Source organism: Capra hircus, chromosome 14 (genome assembly GCF_001704415.2).
Source record: "Capra hircus breed San Clemente chromosome 14, ASM170441v1, whole genome shotgun sequence".
In the NCBI taxonomy this organism is placed as follows: Eukaryota; Metazoa; Chordata; class Mammalia; order Artiodactyla; family Bovidae; genus Capra; species Capra hircus.
In genome coordinates, this window is record NC_030821.1 from 49,447,158 (window position 1) to 49,465,411 (window position 18,254).

Sequence of the window (18,254 nt, forward strand, 5' to 3'; positions counted from 1 at the left end):
TCAACTCAATCTTTAGTAAGACTTAAAAAAATGAAGATAAACTTACGTCACAAAGTAGCTCAAAGAAAGTGAAAGTGTTAGTTTGCTCAGTTGTGTCCACCTCTTTGGGCCTCATGGACTATAGCCCACCAGGGTCCTCTTGTCCATAGAATTCCCTGGGCAAGAATACTGGAGTGGGTGGCCATTCCCTTCTCCAAGGGATATTCTCCACCCAGGGATAGAACTTGGGTCTCCTGCATTGCAGGCAGACTCTTTACCATCTGAACCAAGTTAGTGTCAGGTAAAGCTAAAGCACACTTCACATGGTTGTTAACAAGTTCATGTGTCTGACACACAGTTAGGCCAAAAAACTGAAACATCTGAGTTTGGAGCAGAGAATGGTTTACTGCCGGGCCACGCAATGAGACAGGTGGCTCATGCTCTAAAAAGCCCTCGCTCCCTGAAGGGTTTCAGCAAAGCATTTTTTAAAAGACAGGTGAGAGAGAGGGAGGGTCAAAGGGTATGCAATCAGCTTGTGCACAATTCTCTGACAGTCAGGTAAATTCATTCCAATCCCAAAGAAAGGCAATGTCAAAGAATGTTCAAACTACCACTCAGTTGCTCTCATCTCACAGGCTAGCCAAGTAATGCTCAAAATTCTCCAAGCCAGGCTTCAATAATATATCAACCGTGAACTTCCAGATGTTCAAGCTGAATTTAGAAAAGCCAGAAAACCAGAGATCAAATTGCCAATATCTGTTGGATCAATAAAAAAGCAAGAGAGTTCCAGAAAAACATCTACTTCTGCTTTACTGACTATGCCAAAACTTTGACTGCGTGGATCATAACAAACTATGGAAAATTCTTAAAGAAATGGGAATGCCAGACCACCTTATCTGCCTCCTGAGAAATCTGTATGCAGGTCAAAATACAACAGCCTGGTACTGCTGGAACAACAGACTAGTTCCAAATCGGGAAAGGAGCACATCAAGGCTGTATATGGTTACCCTGCTTATTTAAATTAAATGCAGAGTACATCATAAGAAATGCTGGGCTGGATAAAGCACAAGCTGGAATCAAGACTGCTGGGAGAAATGCCAATAACCTCAGATATGCAGATGACACCACCATTATGGCAGAAAGTGAAGAAGAACTAAAGAGCCTCTTGATGAAAGTGAAAGATGAGCGTGAAAAAGTTGGCTTAAAACTCAACTTCAGAAAAATGAAGACTCTGGCTTCTGGTCCCATCACTTCATGGCAAACAGATGGGGAAACAGTGGAAACAGTGACAGACTCTATTTTGGGGGGCTCCCAAATCACTGCAGATGGTGAATGCAGCCATGAAATTAAAAGATGCTTGCTCCTTGGAAGAAAAGCTATGACCAATCTAGACAGCATATTAAAAAGCAGAGACATTTCTTTGCCAACAAAGGTAAGTCTAGCCAAGGCTATGGTTTTTCCAGTAGTCATGTATGGATGTGAAATTTGGACTGTGAAGAAAGCTGAGCACCAAAGAATTGATGCTTTTGAACTGTGATGTTGGAGAAGACTCTGGAGAGTCCCTTGGACTACAAGGAGATTCAACCAGTCACTCCTAAAGGAAATCAGTCCTGAATATTCATTGGAAGGACTGATGCTGAATTTGAAGCTCCAATACTTTCGCTACCTGATGCCAAGAACTAACTCATTAGAAAAGCCCCTAATGCTAGGAAAGATTGAAGGCAGGAAGAGAAGGGGACGACAGAGGATGAGATGGTTAGATGGCATCACCAACTCGATGGACATGGGTTTGGTGATGGTCAGGGAAGACCTGGTGTGCTGCAGTCTATGGGTCACAAGGAGTTGGACACAACTCAGTAACTGAACTGAACTGAGGTACCAGGGTGTTGTCATAGAGGTTAACACTACCAGTCCTTAGGCTCCAGAAGGCCTGGGGCTGTGTGTTCATGGTCATCAAGTAGTTAACATCTTCCATTTGGTGGGGTAAGGCAGGCAGTTTAACATCTGGAAAACAACTCAGGAAGTGTGCATCACATACTATTATCTAAGTAATTTAGGGATATCGGGGAGGGCCTGTCCCTGGAAGGCCCCATATTTTCCTTTTTGGTTACCTGGTTACATCCAGGGTACCCACTCTTAAGGAGATACAGTTTCAGAGAAAAGAGTTGTTATCCAGTCTTGTTTCCCTTTGGAGAAGGCAATGGCACCACACTCCAGTACTCTTGCCTGGAAAATCCCACGGAAGGAGCAGCCTGGTAGGCTGCAGTCCATGGGGTCGCTAAGAGTCGGACACGACTGAGTGACTTCACTTTGACTTTTCACTTTCATGCATTGGAGAAGGAAATGGCAACCCACTCCAGTGTTCTTGCCTGGAGAATCTCAGGGATGGCAGAGCCTGGTGGGCTGCCATCTATGGGGTCACACAGAGTCGGACACGACTGAAGCGACTTAGCAACTTAGCAGCTTGTTTCCCTTTCCATACATTTATCAATATCTACCACAGTGCATCTCAAGCCGGAAAGCCTGGCCCCTAGATTTTATAGTTCACTATCATCCACATGGGGCTTCCCTGGTGGCTCAATAATAAAGAATCCATCTGCCAATGCAGGAGACATGGGTTCTATCCCATGGTCGGAAATATCCCCTAAAGAAGGAAATGGCAACCCACTCCAGTATTCTTGTCTGGGAAATCCCATGGACAGAGGAGCCTACCATTCATGGGGTCACAAAAGAGTTGGACATGACTTAGCGACCAGACAACAAAAACAAAAATTGTTTTTCACTGCTGTGTTAGTTTCTACTACACAACATGAATCAGCTATAAGTATACATATATCCCCTCCCTTTTGAGCTTCCCTCCCATCTCCACTCCCCATTCAGGTCATCACAGAGCGCTGAGCTGAGCTCCGTGTGCTATGCAGCAGCTTCCCACTAGCTAGCTCTTTCATACATGGTAGCTATATGTCAATGCTACTCTCTCAATTCATCCCACCATCTCCTTCCCCCACCCCATGTCCACGAGTCTTTCTCTACATCTGAGTCTAAAATTCCTTTCTTGAAGAACAGATTCTACATGAATATTTCTTAACTTTTGCAGTCTCCAAGAATAATGTCTGCTAATTTTTTTTTTATCATTTTTCAAATTATATTTTTCTTGACTTCAGTTGAGGTCTGTCTCCTTAGGCAACAAGACGTTTATATTAATATTAATATTCTTCTTTGATGGAGTGATCCTTTTAGAAATTCCCTTTTAGGACACATCTGCTTTCTTACTATTGGAATGCAAATGCTTTCTTAATAAACGTTTTAAAAAATCAGTGAAACTTAAAGGAAATGATGAGTTTCCAAAATTCCTACTTAAATAAAATAAGTTCAGGCATCTGATTCACAATTCTTAAGAAACACGAATAATTTTTTTACAGTTGGGACATCATAAAGAGTTACTTATAAATTACTCATCTTCCTTTTTCCCAAGAAGCTCATGTTATTTTGAATCAAATGTCCCAATGTACTGAACAAAATAACTGGAAGTGAAGATTTCAATTATGTCTCTAATTTAGAACATTCATGTGAAAATTGTTTAAGCCTTGTTTCAGAAATGCTGCAAAAATCACTAGATGAAATGCTTTTTATATAAGCAAACTAAATAATCTCCAGAGACTGGTGAGTAGGTTCCTGTATTCTAGTAAATGATATACCAAGCTTCCTTTGAAAAACCAAATGCTAAACCTATATTTTAAAAAAAAAATCATAGAAGTCACATGCTGTGATCAAGACCAGCTAGGTACTGTATGATGGTTACATTCCTTGATTTTGCAAAGTAAGAGTGAAAGAAAGGGCTTTCTCTATATTGTTAATAAAGCATGTAATAACTAAAACAAAAAGAGTAGGCATGGCAACAGAAGCTAACACTCCAAATACAGATGATACAGTGGTTAAGGGAGCAGACCCTGGACTTGGGCCACCTAGGGCGGGTGCACTCTTGGGTCCTTTGCTTACAAATGGAAGTATGGAAAGTTATCACATCTCCCTAACTCTCAGTTTCCCCATCTATAAGCTGGATAATCATTTCATTTCAGTCACTCAGTCATGCCCAACTCTTTGCAACCCCATGGACTGTAGCATGCCAGGCTTCCCTGTCCATCACCAACTCCAAGAGCTTGCTCAAACTCATGTTCATTGAGCTAGTGATGCCATTTAACCATCTCATCCTCTGTTGACCTCTTCTCCTCCTGCCTTCAATCTTTCCCAGCATTAGGGGCTTTTTCAATGAGTCAGTTCTTTGCATCCAGGTGGCCAAAGTACTGGAGCTTCAGCTTCAGCATCAGTCCTTCCAATGAATATTCAGGACTGGCTTCCTTTCGGACTGACTGGTTGAATCTCCTTTCAGTCCAAGGGACTCTCAAGAGTCTCCTCCAACATTACAGGTCAAAAGCATCAATTCTTCAGCACTCAGCTTTCTTTATGGTCCAACTCTCACATCCATACATGACTATTAGAAAAAAAGCTTTGACTAGACAGACCTTTGTCGGCAAAGGAATGTCTCTGCTTTTTAATATGCTGTCTAGATTGGTCATAGCTTTTCTTCCAAGGAGCAAGCATCTTTTAATTTCATGGCTGCAGTCACCATCTGCAGTGATTTGGGAGCCCAAGAAAATAAAGTCTGTCACTGTTTCCATTGTTTCCACGTCTACATGCCATGAAGTGATGGGACCGGATGCCATGATCTTAGCTTTTTGAATGTTGAGTTTCTAGTCAGTTTTTTCACTCTCCTCTTTTACTTTCATCAAGAGTCTCTTTATTTCCCCTTCACTTTCTGCCATAAGGGTGGTATCATCTGCATCTGAGGTTACTCATATTTCTCCCAGCAATCTTGATTCCATCTTGTGCTTCATCCAGTTTGGCATTTCTCATGATGTACTATGCATGTAAGTTAAATAAGCAAGGTGACAGTATAGAACCTTGACTTACTCCTTTCCCGATTTGGAACCAGTTCATTGATCCATGTCCAGTTCTAACTGTTGCTTCTTGACCTGCATACAGATTTCTCAGGAGGCAAGTAAGGCGGTCTGGTATTCCCATCTCTTTAAGAATTTTCCACAGTTCGTTGTGATACACACAGTCAAAGGCTTTAGCGTGGTCAAAGAAGCAGAAGTAGTTTATCTGGAATTTTCTTGCCTTTTTGATGGTTCAACAGATGTTGGCAATTTTATCTCTAGTTCTTCTGACTTTTCTAAATTCAGCTTAAACATCTGGAAGTTCTTAGTTCACATACTGTTGAAGCCTGGCTTGGAGAATTTTGAGCATTACTTTGCTAGCGTGTGAGATGAGTGCAATTGTGTGGAAGTTTGAACATTCTTTTGCATTGCCTTTCTTTGGGATTGGAATGAAAACTGACTGTTTCTAATCCTGTGGCCACTGCTGTGTTTTCCAAGTTTGCTGGCATATTCAGTATAGCACTTTCACAGAATCATCTTTTAGAAATTTGAAACAGCTCAGCTGGAATTCCATCACCTCCACTAGCTTTGTTTGTGGTGATGCTTCCTAAGGCACAGTTGACTTCCCATTCCAGGATGCCTGGATCTAGGTGAGTGATCACACCATGGTGATTATCTAGGTCATGATGATCTTTTTTGTATAGGTCTGTATATTCTTGCCATCTCTCTTTAATATCTTCTGTTTCTGTTAGGTCCATACGATTTCTGTCCTTTATTGTGCCCATCTTTGCATGAAATGTTCCCTTGTTATCTCTAATTTTCTTGAAGAGATCTCTAGTCTTTCCCATTTTATTGTTTTCCTGTATTTCTTTGCACTGATCACTGAGGAAGACTTTCTTATCTCTTCTTGCTATTCACTGAAACCCTGAATTCAGATGGATATATCTTTTCTTTTCTCCTTTGTCTTTCCCTTCTCTTCAGACAACCATTTTGCCTTTTTTGCGTTTCTTCTTCTTGGGGATGGTTTTGATCACAGCCTCCTGCACAATGTTATGATCCTCCAGCCATAGTTCTTGAGGCACTCTGTCAGACCTAATCCTTTGAATCTGTTTGTCACTTCTACTGTATAATCATAAGGGATTGGACTTAGGTCATGCCTAATAATTAAGACCTAACGGCAAACAATAAGGAATAATGTGTATAAGTTATCTGGCAAAAAATTAGTATAATTTTTATTATAAGTATAAAAATAAGTATTAATTATGACATTATTATACCTTATTCAGATGAAAAGAAAAATTCAGAATAAGAAAAGGATGGGTTCTCAAAAATAAATGACACTACACATTTTATTTGAGAATACATTCTCAAATTCCTGCCTCGCAATAACCACCAAAATAAATTCAAAACTGATTACAGAATTTAAGAGGATGTAGACAACTGTTAGGTAAATATCTCATATTGGGAAGGGGAGAATATGTGTAAAAAATGGAAGAAATCAGAAAGAGAAAAGCATAGCTTCAGTGTAATTAAAAAAAACTATCATGAACAACATAAAGCAAAACAAAAATGACTAATTACATCTATAAAACCGAACAAGTCATTATGCATAATGAATACTGATAAGTCAACAGAAAAACAAACACCCCAAAATAAATATAACTGATGGCAAGAAAAAAGTTCATAAAAATAGAAATACATGTTTAATAAGTTTATGTAAAATTTATTCATTTGTAATCAAATTTACTAATAAACAAAGAAACCCAACTTGAAGACTAAAAATAATCCACATTACATTTACCAGTAAGATAGATTTTCTGTACAATTTTTGTTTATTCACTTAAACATTTTAAGAGAACATTTAATTCTAGTAAAGGTTTAGGAGAGTCCTGGTTAAAGGGAAAAATGAACTTTTTCTGGAATGTATCAAGGACTTAAGAATAGTTTATACTCTTTGATCTTTTGAGGAATCCAGTCTAAGGAAAACTGATGATGATTTTGTGCAGTTATCTCCAAAACATTACTTCTAAGCCCCAAATCTCAATGTTTCCCATATTTTTTCACATAAAAACAAACACAGAAAATAACATTTGTACAACACACAGCAGGACATGGAATTGCCTATTTGCACTGGAATATGACTCAGAGGATTTAATGGGAAAGCTGGAATGCCTGGATACCAACACACCTGTCCCCAATTCATGACCATCCAATTCATAACCATTAGCCTAGGACAAACTCTGAAATACAGTTTGACACTAAAATTAAAGTCTTAAACTTTAAAAATGTAAGAGGCTATTTCATCTAATAGATACTAAAACAGATAAGGCTTCAAAAATATATGGGTATTAGAACAAGGCATTAAAACAATTTTAGTCAGATTATTATCATATGTAAAGAATAGAATCAAAGATGCTAATGGGCTATTTTTCAAAGTTTAAGTTATGATATGACATATTTACAGATATATACATATGCATATGCTCAGCCGGTAAAGCACCCGCCTACAATGCAGGAGACCGGGATTCAGTCCCTGGGTTGGGAGATCTCCTGGAGAAGGAAATGGCAACCCACTCCAGTATTCTTGCCTGGAAAATCCCATGGACGGAGGAGCCTGGTAGACTACAGTCCATGGGGTTGCAAAGAGTCGGACACGACTGAGCGATTTCACTTTCACTTTCACATATGCATAAAAATATTGGAAAAACAAAACAAAATGTGAAAATTCATCTATCTTGTAGTTTTTCCAATTTTAAATTACATTCTTTACTGAATTTTCCCAAAAATTTTATAATAAATACTATTATATTTATAATTTGAAAGCAAACAAATTTGAAATAAAACTTTAACATAGGTAATAGGAAGTTAAACTGAATTGCAGTTTTGAAATATTTTGCAAATCTAATATTGATATAGATATTAATCTTTTATTAACATCTGGAAATCTCTCTAAAAATCTGTGATGCATGGAAAAGAGAAAAAAAGAGTTCAATATCTTAAAGGATGATATTCAGTATGACCCAACAGTCAACATCCTTTCAAGCATAGCTCTTAAAATAATCTTTCTCTAATGCTCTTCTAATATACATTATAGTTCAATGTAATAGCAGGAATATATTATATTTTTTTTCCATTTGAGTCAGCAAACTCCTGAGACTCTGACTTTATATGTGGCTACTTCTTATAATAGGTAAAAAAAAAAAAAATCTTGATTAAATTAATGTGGTTGAGAGGGCAAAGAAGCCCACAAATATTTAAGCACCTCTAGGAAAGCACTTTTGTATCCAGTCATTTTTATGTAATGGATGCAGTTTTTATAGCCAAAGAAGAAGACGAATATGTAAGGAAAAACCTTTTTATGAGGATCTTAATGTTTTTCCATCCTCACTAAGGGACTGAATATTAACTTCATGTGCTTCACACACAAAGACACCATTTCGACATGCACCCTGCACATTTCATAATCGGAATATGAAGTTTTTACCTCACTATACAAACTGCCATATTGCTTTTCCTCTGCTTCAGTATATTTATATACCGACCAAATGAAATTTGCAGGGGCTGGAAATCATTTTAATAGAGAATTAGCAATCACTTGAAAATACTGAAAATGTCAAAATATATTTTCCTTTTTGCCCATCCTATTTATAAGAATTAATGTACCATAACCTCCTTATCCATTAGTCTGCAGATGGACATCTAGGTTGTTTCCATGTCCTAGTTATTATAAACAGCTGGTGCTCTGGAACAACCCAGAAGGATGGGGTGGGGAGGGAGGTGGGAGGGGGCTTCAGGATTAGGGGGAAACATGTGCGCCTGAGGCTGAACTGTGTCAATGTGTGGCTGGGGTCACCAAAGTGATTGTCCAAATAAATAAATTAATTTTTTAAAAAAGAATTAATGGAGTCATTGTGAGTTGGATCTCAAGTCTTTAGTAGCATGTTGTCATACATCTTCCTGAGGATTGTTTTCTTAGAAATTAATTGTACTTGTTTTACATGAGTACATATTAGGTCATTCTTCTTTCCCCAACTATCTTAAAAATAAAATGCAGAATTTAACTGACCCCAAGAAATAATTTCATAATTTTACTAATGGAGAAATAGTGAAACTATGTAGAGAAAGTGATTAATTATAAAACTATAATCAATGTTTTACCACTCATTATATCATACTGTATCATCTAAGGTCATTTTTTCCAGGAAAAATGTGACATTTAGAAGCTACATTTTAAAAAAATCATAGAAGTTTTTAAAAATAATATTTGTATAGGTTTGGGCAAATATTTCCACCCTCAGTGTGTTAGAAATCAACAGACCTAAAAATGTCAAAAGGAAAAATCTCAGTAGATGCCAAAATTTGGTTAGATAACTTGTCTCCTATAGTACTTGGTTTTAAGCAGTTTATTGGCATCCTAAATCTGTGAATGACGAAAGCTATGGAAAAATTCTATAGGGTAGAGGGAAAATGAAACCGTAAAAACCTTTAGGGTGGAACAAAATGCATACTAATTTCTATTCATTAGCAGACAATTCACTACTCCAATTACCTGCCAGCAGTTTGTAAATATTGTTTTTCAAGAAACAAAATCCACCATAATTTATTATTTCTATTGGTGATATGATCATGAATATTAATCTTTCCTTCTTTACTTTGCAAGAGTGCAAGTTAAAATATATTTAATTTTAATTCTATAAATGCTGTGTTCCCACTTTTCACACGCTAGCCATACAGTGCAAAAAAAAATTGGAGCTTGTTCATTAACCTATACATTCAACATTTTGTTCACTGGTCAGCTATTTAAGTCAATTTACATAAATCACAAACTCTCTAAAATATGTGTAACAATTTACTCATCATAAAATTATACTTGGGTATGAAAAAGAATTTTGAAGATGTCTTATTAAAAACATTTGAAATGTCAAGTTGTGAAGATGATGAAACAGACATAATTTTCATTAGGGAAGGGCTGTTTGTAGGGAGGAACACCATTAATAAGAAAAAAGGTGGAAAGTAGGAGTACCAAAATTCATAGTTAAAGAAATTGTCTGCTGCTGCTGCTGCTGCTGCTGCTGCTAAGTCGCTTCAGTCATGTCCGACTCTGAGCGACCCCACAGACGGCAGCCCACTAGGCTCCCCCGTTCCTGGGATTCTCCAGGCAAGAACACTGGAGTGGGTTGCCATTGTCTTCTCCAAAAGAAACTGTCTAGTAGTCCACTAAAAATTTATACCCATATCTTATACTAGAAAGCTATGGGAACAATTGTTTTTATGCTTGTCAAGTCTAAGTGATAATTTTGTAATTTTATATCTTATTTTTACTAGAGTTTAGTTGATTTACAATATTATATTAGTTTCAGGAGTACAACACAGTGATTTAATATTTCATAAGTTGTATTCCATTTAAAGTTATGATAAAATATTGACTATATTCCCTGTTCCCTGTGCTGTACCATATATCCTACACCTTATTTATTTTATACATAGGTAATTTTATATCTTTAAAATGTATAGATCTCTTTATGGTATGCTTTATGAGAGAAGAGGTAACGATCTGGGAGAGAAGAAACAGTGTAAAAGGAATGACTCTCCAAGGGGACCTATGTTATTTGGCTTCATGCAGGTTTCTAGAGAAATACAAAGCATTTGCGCAACCTACATATTGTAAAAGTCATATGTGGATGCCTCATCTCGCAATGCAGGGGACATGGGTTCAATCTCTGGTCAGGGAAGTCAGATCCCATATGCTGTGGGGAAATGAAGCCCATGTGCCAGGCCATGTGCCATAACTGAAGAGTACGTGTGCACAATGAAAGAACCCACATGATGCAATGAAGATTCTACATGCCACAACTAAGACCCAATGCAGCCAAATAAACAAATAGAGTTTTTTTAAGTAGTATGATTTCAGTGAACTGCAAATTTTTCCTTGTCTCAGCAGTAAGTGATCACTGAGTGTAGTGGAATTCTTCTTTTTTTTTTTTTTTAACACAATTCCAAGAGCACCCAAGATTTGTTATAAGAAGATTCAACTGTACTTATTAACAATCCGACAGGGACTAGAAATACAAGTGGAACTCTTTGCTGAACTATCTACTTCACTGGCTGAATAAAACTTTTAAATATTAGCAAAATCAGCTCACCTTCTGTACAATAAAAATAAATTCCCTTAGAAACAATGTCTTTCCTATCAAAGCTCTTTTCTGAATTTGCACATCAGCTGTATGCATTACTGGAGACATGCACATAAATGCTTCTTTATCTTCATGTTTTCCAATTACAATTGTTATCAAAAGAATATTGTATCTAACCCAAATTTACTCTTTTTTTAAGTTCATATTCATGGAATCTTGAGAAAATAAGATATGTGTGGAAAATTCCAACTTCAGACAATCAGGTCCACACCTTGCTACTTGAGAATGGAAATAGAGTCATTGAAGAGTGGGGGGGGGGGAGTCATTATTTGTCCCTAGAACATCAATTTAAAAAATGGTTCATTTACTAATCCAGAAAGCACACTTAATATCGTCAAGTCAAACCTAAAGGTAATCAAAGTTCACCTCTAATCCAACTAAGTATACATCTACTTTATTAAGATGATTCTGTAATCACTTGAGTCTAACTTCTGCATCAAGTTTGCCAAAGAAATATTTTCTCCTACATGTATTATTTTCCTCTTTGTTTTCCTTTGAGTACTCTCTGAATTTTAAGATTCCCTTCTTGTCAGGCTGCTCTGGTTTCTCATACTCCTTCACCTGGTCAAGGATCCAAATTAGATTAGTCTTTTATGCTCCAAATTTAGTGATCCTTTGCTCTCATAGAAATTTACTTAAGATTTAGTTCCTCAAATCACTTTTTCACCTTCAATCTAATGAATAATCCTATTTTTGATATTGGCTATTGATAGTGGGGGCTTCCTTGGTAGCTTAGATGGTAAAGAATCTGCCTGCAATGCGGGAGATCTGGGTTCAATCCTTGGGTTGGGAAGATCCCCTGGAGAAGCAAATGGCTACTCACTTTAGTATCCTTGTCTGGGAAATCCCACGGACAGAGGAGCCTGGCGGGCTACAGTCCATGGAGTTGCGAAGAGTCGGACACCACTGAGCAATTAACACTTTCAGTGTTCTAATTTTATTCTTTCTACATTACATGTGCTGTTTAATAGTGGCTCCTGTGCCTCAAAAACTGTATGGACCCTAAAAGTTCTGTGAGAGTCTGGGCACTGGGAAATTTGAGTGTATCACAGTAGGGATGTCAAACCTAAGTGATAAGTCACAGGACTTGCAAAATTCAGAGAGGATATTAAATACGTGAAAATGCTTAACAGTAAGAAAGTGCTATACAAATAGGTGATATTATTATTACTACCAAAATTCTACTTAGTTTTACCTATCTCCTCAAACAGATAAGACTCTTCAGTAGGAAAATATACTAAAAATATAACTTTCAGTAACTCCTAGGAATTTTAGGAAACCTTTCTCTACAGGAGCCTTTCTATTAATTATTCTTCTACTTTAAGAAATGATGAATGACTAGTTATATAAAGTCTAATAAAGAGTAAGCTTATGAAGGGCTGGTCAGTGTTGACCAATTAATGCAATAAATAAGGCATTTACAAAGGAACAAGGAAAACAATCAGTAAAATACTAAATGCCAAATGTCTGTCTTAATTATCTCTTCATCTTCCTATTATGCTCACATGCTTGTTTAATATTTTCAAAACAAAATAGAATTTTGAAGACAAATGACAGGAACTATAGAAGGGATATATGTAAACACATAGCTGAATCACTTTGTTGTACAGCAGAAACTATGAAACATGGTAAAGCAACTATACCCTAATAAAAATTAAGTTTATAAAAAAAGATTGCAGGAGTGAACTTGCAAAGATGAGGTTGAAAAGATAAGATTTGAATAAAGTAAATGTTTCCAAGGAAACCTCAAAAGGGGGAGGAAGCAACTATATGAACTGTGAAATTTAAAACTCATTGATAATAAGTCTTCATGGATCACTTGATTTTAAAAATTTATGTACTCCATTTTATGAACAAAAAGATCAACAAAAAGGTATCTGCTGCTTTGTATTTTCTTCCTAAGGCTTCGTTTTTCATTGTTTCCATTTTAATGAACAGATTTATTTGACAAATCCAGCTTTAATCTTCACAAGATGTTGATATGTGGAGACATTCCAGAACACAGAAGGAGGGGGAGAGGGAAATTCCATAAGAATGATCTGCTTATTTGGGGAGGATAAAAATGTAAATCTAAATGTTGCTTTTACCTCACTCAAATATTCACAACATATTTTAAACACAGGTTAAGCCACTGGGGGAAAAAGTTTCCAAGAGTCTGTTACCCACTTATTAATATCCAATACCCAACATGGAAAGTTAGCAAATAGAGACAGCATGTGTTGAAACAAGTCTAAATGGTTTTCAACATTTGTGGCATGTTTATATTTTTGCAGGAAATGACTCAAAATTTTCTTTGAAGTATTTTGTATTTCTTACAGTAATAAAGGAGGAAAAAGTTCTGTTTTGTTTCAATTCTCCATCAATATTTAGATAAAGCCACAATTTTCTTCTTGTTTACCAAAAATACAATTGTAAGAAATATTATTTAGGGAATTTCCATCTTTAATGTAACAATTTTTTAATCCATGTTTTTTATAATAAAAGCAACTACCATCTAGAAAATATATTCGAGGTCCTACTGTTAATTTATTCACTTATTGTGTATATTTCACACATTTCTCCCCCAAATTAGATGGTTAAGTTTACATTTGACTTTAAATGGAATTACAAATTTTTAAAAAATTCAAAATCAAGTGAATGTGTTAAACTGACTTAGAACACATTTCTGCATTTAAAAAACACTATGTGAGCACTGTGAAAAGAAGCCAAAACTTTCTGAATCTCAGTGTGAAATCACTCATAAGTTTAACCAAAAAACTATTAGTTTTTCTTCTTTGGAGTATTAGGTACTATTAAATAAGCCAAATACTATGGACAGGATAAATCTTGATATTAGAAAATTATTAGAAATAGAATCTAACTGTATCCTTTGAGAGATGAGAAAGGCGGTGCTGGAATTCACAGATGAGAAGACAAATCTTTGCAAAAAGTGATAAATGACAGACTATCCCAAACTCAGTGATGACATGCTTTTATCATCATGAGATTATGAAAACATGCTGAAGTTTATAAATGTCAGAAAGTCCCTTTTAAAAAGTTAACACAGACCTGGATTAGAATCCAAGTATAATATTTGTATCAATATATACTCCATTATAGTCTCTGATGTGGGAACATTATTTGAAACCTTTGGTTTAGTTCTGGCATGACCCACACTTTATAGGGGACTTGGCAAACAAGAATGTGTTCAGAGAAAGCACCCAGAAGAACTGAAAACTACACAATATAAGAAACGGTTAAAAGAACAGATTGTTTTGGGGTGGGAAAAAAGTCTCAGTTGGGACATGCCAACAGCTTTTACTATCTAGAGATGAGTTCAGCAGAAGAACTGGACTCAGGCTGTTACTCCATGAGTAGAATGAAGACCAATGGTTATAAGTGATGGTGAGAAATGTAAGAAAATGTCTAACAAATAGAAATAATCTGTTTCTAAAAGAAACAGGAGGGCACTAGAAATACCAAGAATGTGCAGTAGAAGGGAAACTGACTAGTGCTCAACTCCTGACCTCACTGCTCCTTTCAGCTTTGAAATCTTGGTCCAGTTACTAAACTTCTCTTTCTGTTTCCTTACCTATGAAATGGATGTTCTTGTATTGGATAAAAGTGGTGTAGCAGGTCAGAATCCTGAGATAAGGGGGAGGAAATCTTGAACTGGGGATTTCCCTGGTGACTCAGATGGTAAAGCACCTGACTGCAATGCAGGAGATCTAGGTTTGTTTTCTGGGCCGGGAATATCCCCTGGAGAAGGGAATGGCAACCCACTTCAGTATTCTCGCCTGGAGAATTCCATGGGCAGAGGAGCCTGGCAAGCTACAGTCCATGGGATTCCAAAGAGTCAGACATGACTGAGCGACTAACACTCTCGAACTAGATGGGCGCCATAAATCTTGAACTAGATGGCCACCATGGTGCTTTCTAAGGTTCTACTATTTCATAATAAGTGAAGATATGATATTTTTCATCTCATGGTAAGAAATTATTGCCTAATAATTTTATTTAATCAACACATAGCTACTATGTTGTATAATAGTGCCTAGTATATATAGGCGCTCCTCTAAGAATACAGAAGAGAAAAATGCCCAAAAGCTTTGTCGAGATAGACCGTAAACCATGTGGGAGGCAGCAGACAATAAATGAAACAAGTAAATCATACAGTGTAAGAGAAGGTGATAAGTACTAAATACAATAACAGAGAAATTAGAGATTTTGAACAAGGTCTGGGAAGCTTCCATGAAAAGCCAACATATGAAAAAAGATACATTAATTTCATCAAAAGTTTTACAATAATTTTATTATGAAATCCATTGAAAAATGTGGTACCCTCAACCAAGTCTTGTGACCCAAATAATGTTCCGAATAATGTAATCTCATCAGAGAATGTTATGGACTGAACTGTGTCCCTCCCACAATTCAACGTTAAAGTTCTAAGGTTTACTTCTTCAGAATGTGACTCTATTTGTGAGGTGATTAAGCCAGATGAGATCACTGAAATGGGTCCTGACCCAAAATGACTGGTGTATTTATGAGAAAAGGGGATTAAGACACAGCCATGTACAGAGGGAAGACCATGTGAAAACATAGGGAGAAGGCACTGTCTGCAAGCTAAGGAGAGAGGCCTCAGAAGAAACCAACGTTGCTCACACCTGGATCTCAGACTTCCGCCTCCAGAATTGTGAGACAATACATTTCTGTTGGTTAAGCTACCCAGTCTATGGTGCTTTGTTACAGCACCTCTAACAAACCAACACAGAGAATACTGTGGAATTCTCCAGGCAAGAATATTGGAGCAGGCTGCCATTTCCTTCTCCAGGGGATCTTCCCAACCCAGGGATCAAAAACGCATCTTCTTCTGTCTCCTGCATTGGCAGGCAGGTTCTATACCAGATGAGTCACCAGGGAAGCCATTGTAGTATATTAACCCAGTCTAAATACTAAGTTTAGGATAATTCAAGATTGCAAAGCCATTTTTACAGCAACTCAGACTTCTTTAAAAACTTTATATTTAGACTATATATGTAGATCTCAGTTTTTCTATGTCTATCCTTGTAAAGATCCTCTTCCTTGGAAGAAAGGCTATGACAAACCTAGACAGCATTTAAAAAGCAGAGCCATCATTTTGCCAACAAAAGTTCAGATAGTCAAAGCTATGGTTTTTCCAGTAGTTATGTACAGATAAGAAAGTTGGACTATAAAAAGGCTGAGCACCAAAGAACTGATGCTTTCAAATTGTGGTGCTGGATAAGACTCTTGAGAGTCCCTTGGACTGCAAGGAGATCAAACCAGTCAATCCTAAAGGAAATCAACCCTGAATATTCACTCAAAGGACTGATGCTTAAGCTGAAGCTTCAATACTTTGGCCACCTGATGTGAAGAGCCGACTCATTGGAAAAGACCCTGATGCTGGGGAAGATTCAGGGCAGGAAGAGAAGGAGGTGATAGAGGATGAGATGGTTGGATGGAATCATCAACTCACTGGACATGAGTGTGAGAAAACTTTAGGAGATAGTAAAGGACAGGGAGGCTGGGTATGCTGCAGTCCATGGGATCACAAACAGTCAGACTCGACTTAGTAACCGAACAACAACAACAAACCTTGTACCATTAAATTGCACTGAAAATCTTGAACCTAATGGTTACCTGAGAGTAACCATGGGAGAAAAGTGGAGAAATAACTCCAGGAAAAAATGAAGAGACGGAGCCACAGCAAAAACAACACCCAGATGTGGATATGACTGGTGATGGAAGTAAACTCTGATGCTGTAAAGAGCAGTACTGCATAGGAATCTGAAATGTTAGGTCCATGAGTCAAGGTAAATTAGAAGTGGTTAAACAAGAGATGGCAAGAGTGTACATCGACATTTTAGGAATCAGTGAACTAAAATGGACTAGAGTAGGCAAATTTAATTCAGATGACCATTATATCTACTAATGTGGGCAAGAATCCCTTAGAAGAAATGGAGTAGCCCTCATAGTCAACAAAAGAGTCCAAAATGCAGCACCTGGGTACTGCTCAAAAATGACATAATGATCTCTTTTCATTTCCAAGGCAAACCATACAATATAACAGTAATCGAAGTCTATGCCCTGACCAGTAATGCTGAAGAAGCTGAAGTTGAATGGTTCTATGAAGACCTACAAGACCTTATAGAATTAACACCCAAAAAAGATGTCCTTTTCTTCATAGGGGACTGTAATGCAAAAGTAGGAAGTTGAGACCTGGAATGACAGGCAAATTTGGCCTTGGAATACAAAATGAAGCAGGGTAAACGCTAACAGAGTTTTGCCAAGAGAACGCACTGGTCACAGCAAACACCCTCTTCCAACAACACAAGATATGGACATCACTGGATGGCCAATACTGAAATTAGATTGATTATATTCTTTGCAGCCAAAGATGGAGACGCTCTATACAGTCAGCAAAAACAAGACCAGGAGCTGACTGTGGCTCAGATCACGAACTCCTTATTGCCAAATTCACACATAAATTGAAGAAAGTAGGAAAAACCACTAGACCATTCAGGTATGACCTAAATCAAATCTCTTATGATTATACAGTAGAAGTGACCAACAGATTCAAGGAATTAGATCTGATAGACAGACTGCATGAAGAACTATGGACAGAAGATCATGACATTGTACAGGAGGCAGTGATCAACACCACCCCCAAGAAAAAGAAATGCATAAAGACAAAATGGTTGTCTGAGGAGGTTTTACAAATAGCTGAGAAAAGAAAAGAAGCTTAAGGCAAAGGAGAAAAGGAAAGATACACCCATTTATATGCAGAGTTCCAAAGAATAGCAAGGAGAGATAAGAAAGCCTTCCTCAGTGATCAATGCAAAGAAATAGAGGAAAACAACAGAATGGGAAAGACTAGAGATCTCTTCAAAAAAATTAGAGATACCAAGGGAACATTTCATGCAAAGATGAGCACAGTAAAGGACGAACATGGTATGGACCTAACAGAAGCAGAAGATAGTAAGAAGAGGTGGAAAGAATACACAGAAGAACTACAAAAAAGATCTTCATGACTGAGATAACCACGATGTTGCGATCATTCACCTAGAGCCAGACATTCTCAAATGCGAAGTCAAGTGGGCCTTAGGAGTCATCACGACAAACAAAGCTAGTGCAGGTGATTAAATTC

The 18,254-nt window shown here is 37.3% G+C and overlaps 1 protein-coding gene across 1 annotated transcript in view; it reads right to left on the reverse strand.

The window, feature by feature from the left end:
- Positions 1-18,254, reverse strand: part of C14H8orf34 (chromosome 14 C8orf34 homolog) — a 338,106-nt gene that overhangs the window by 60,536 nt on the left and 259,316 nt on the right. The window lies entirely within an intron of this gene.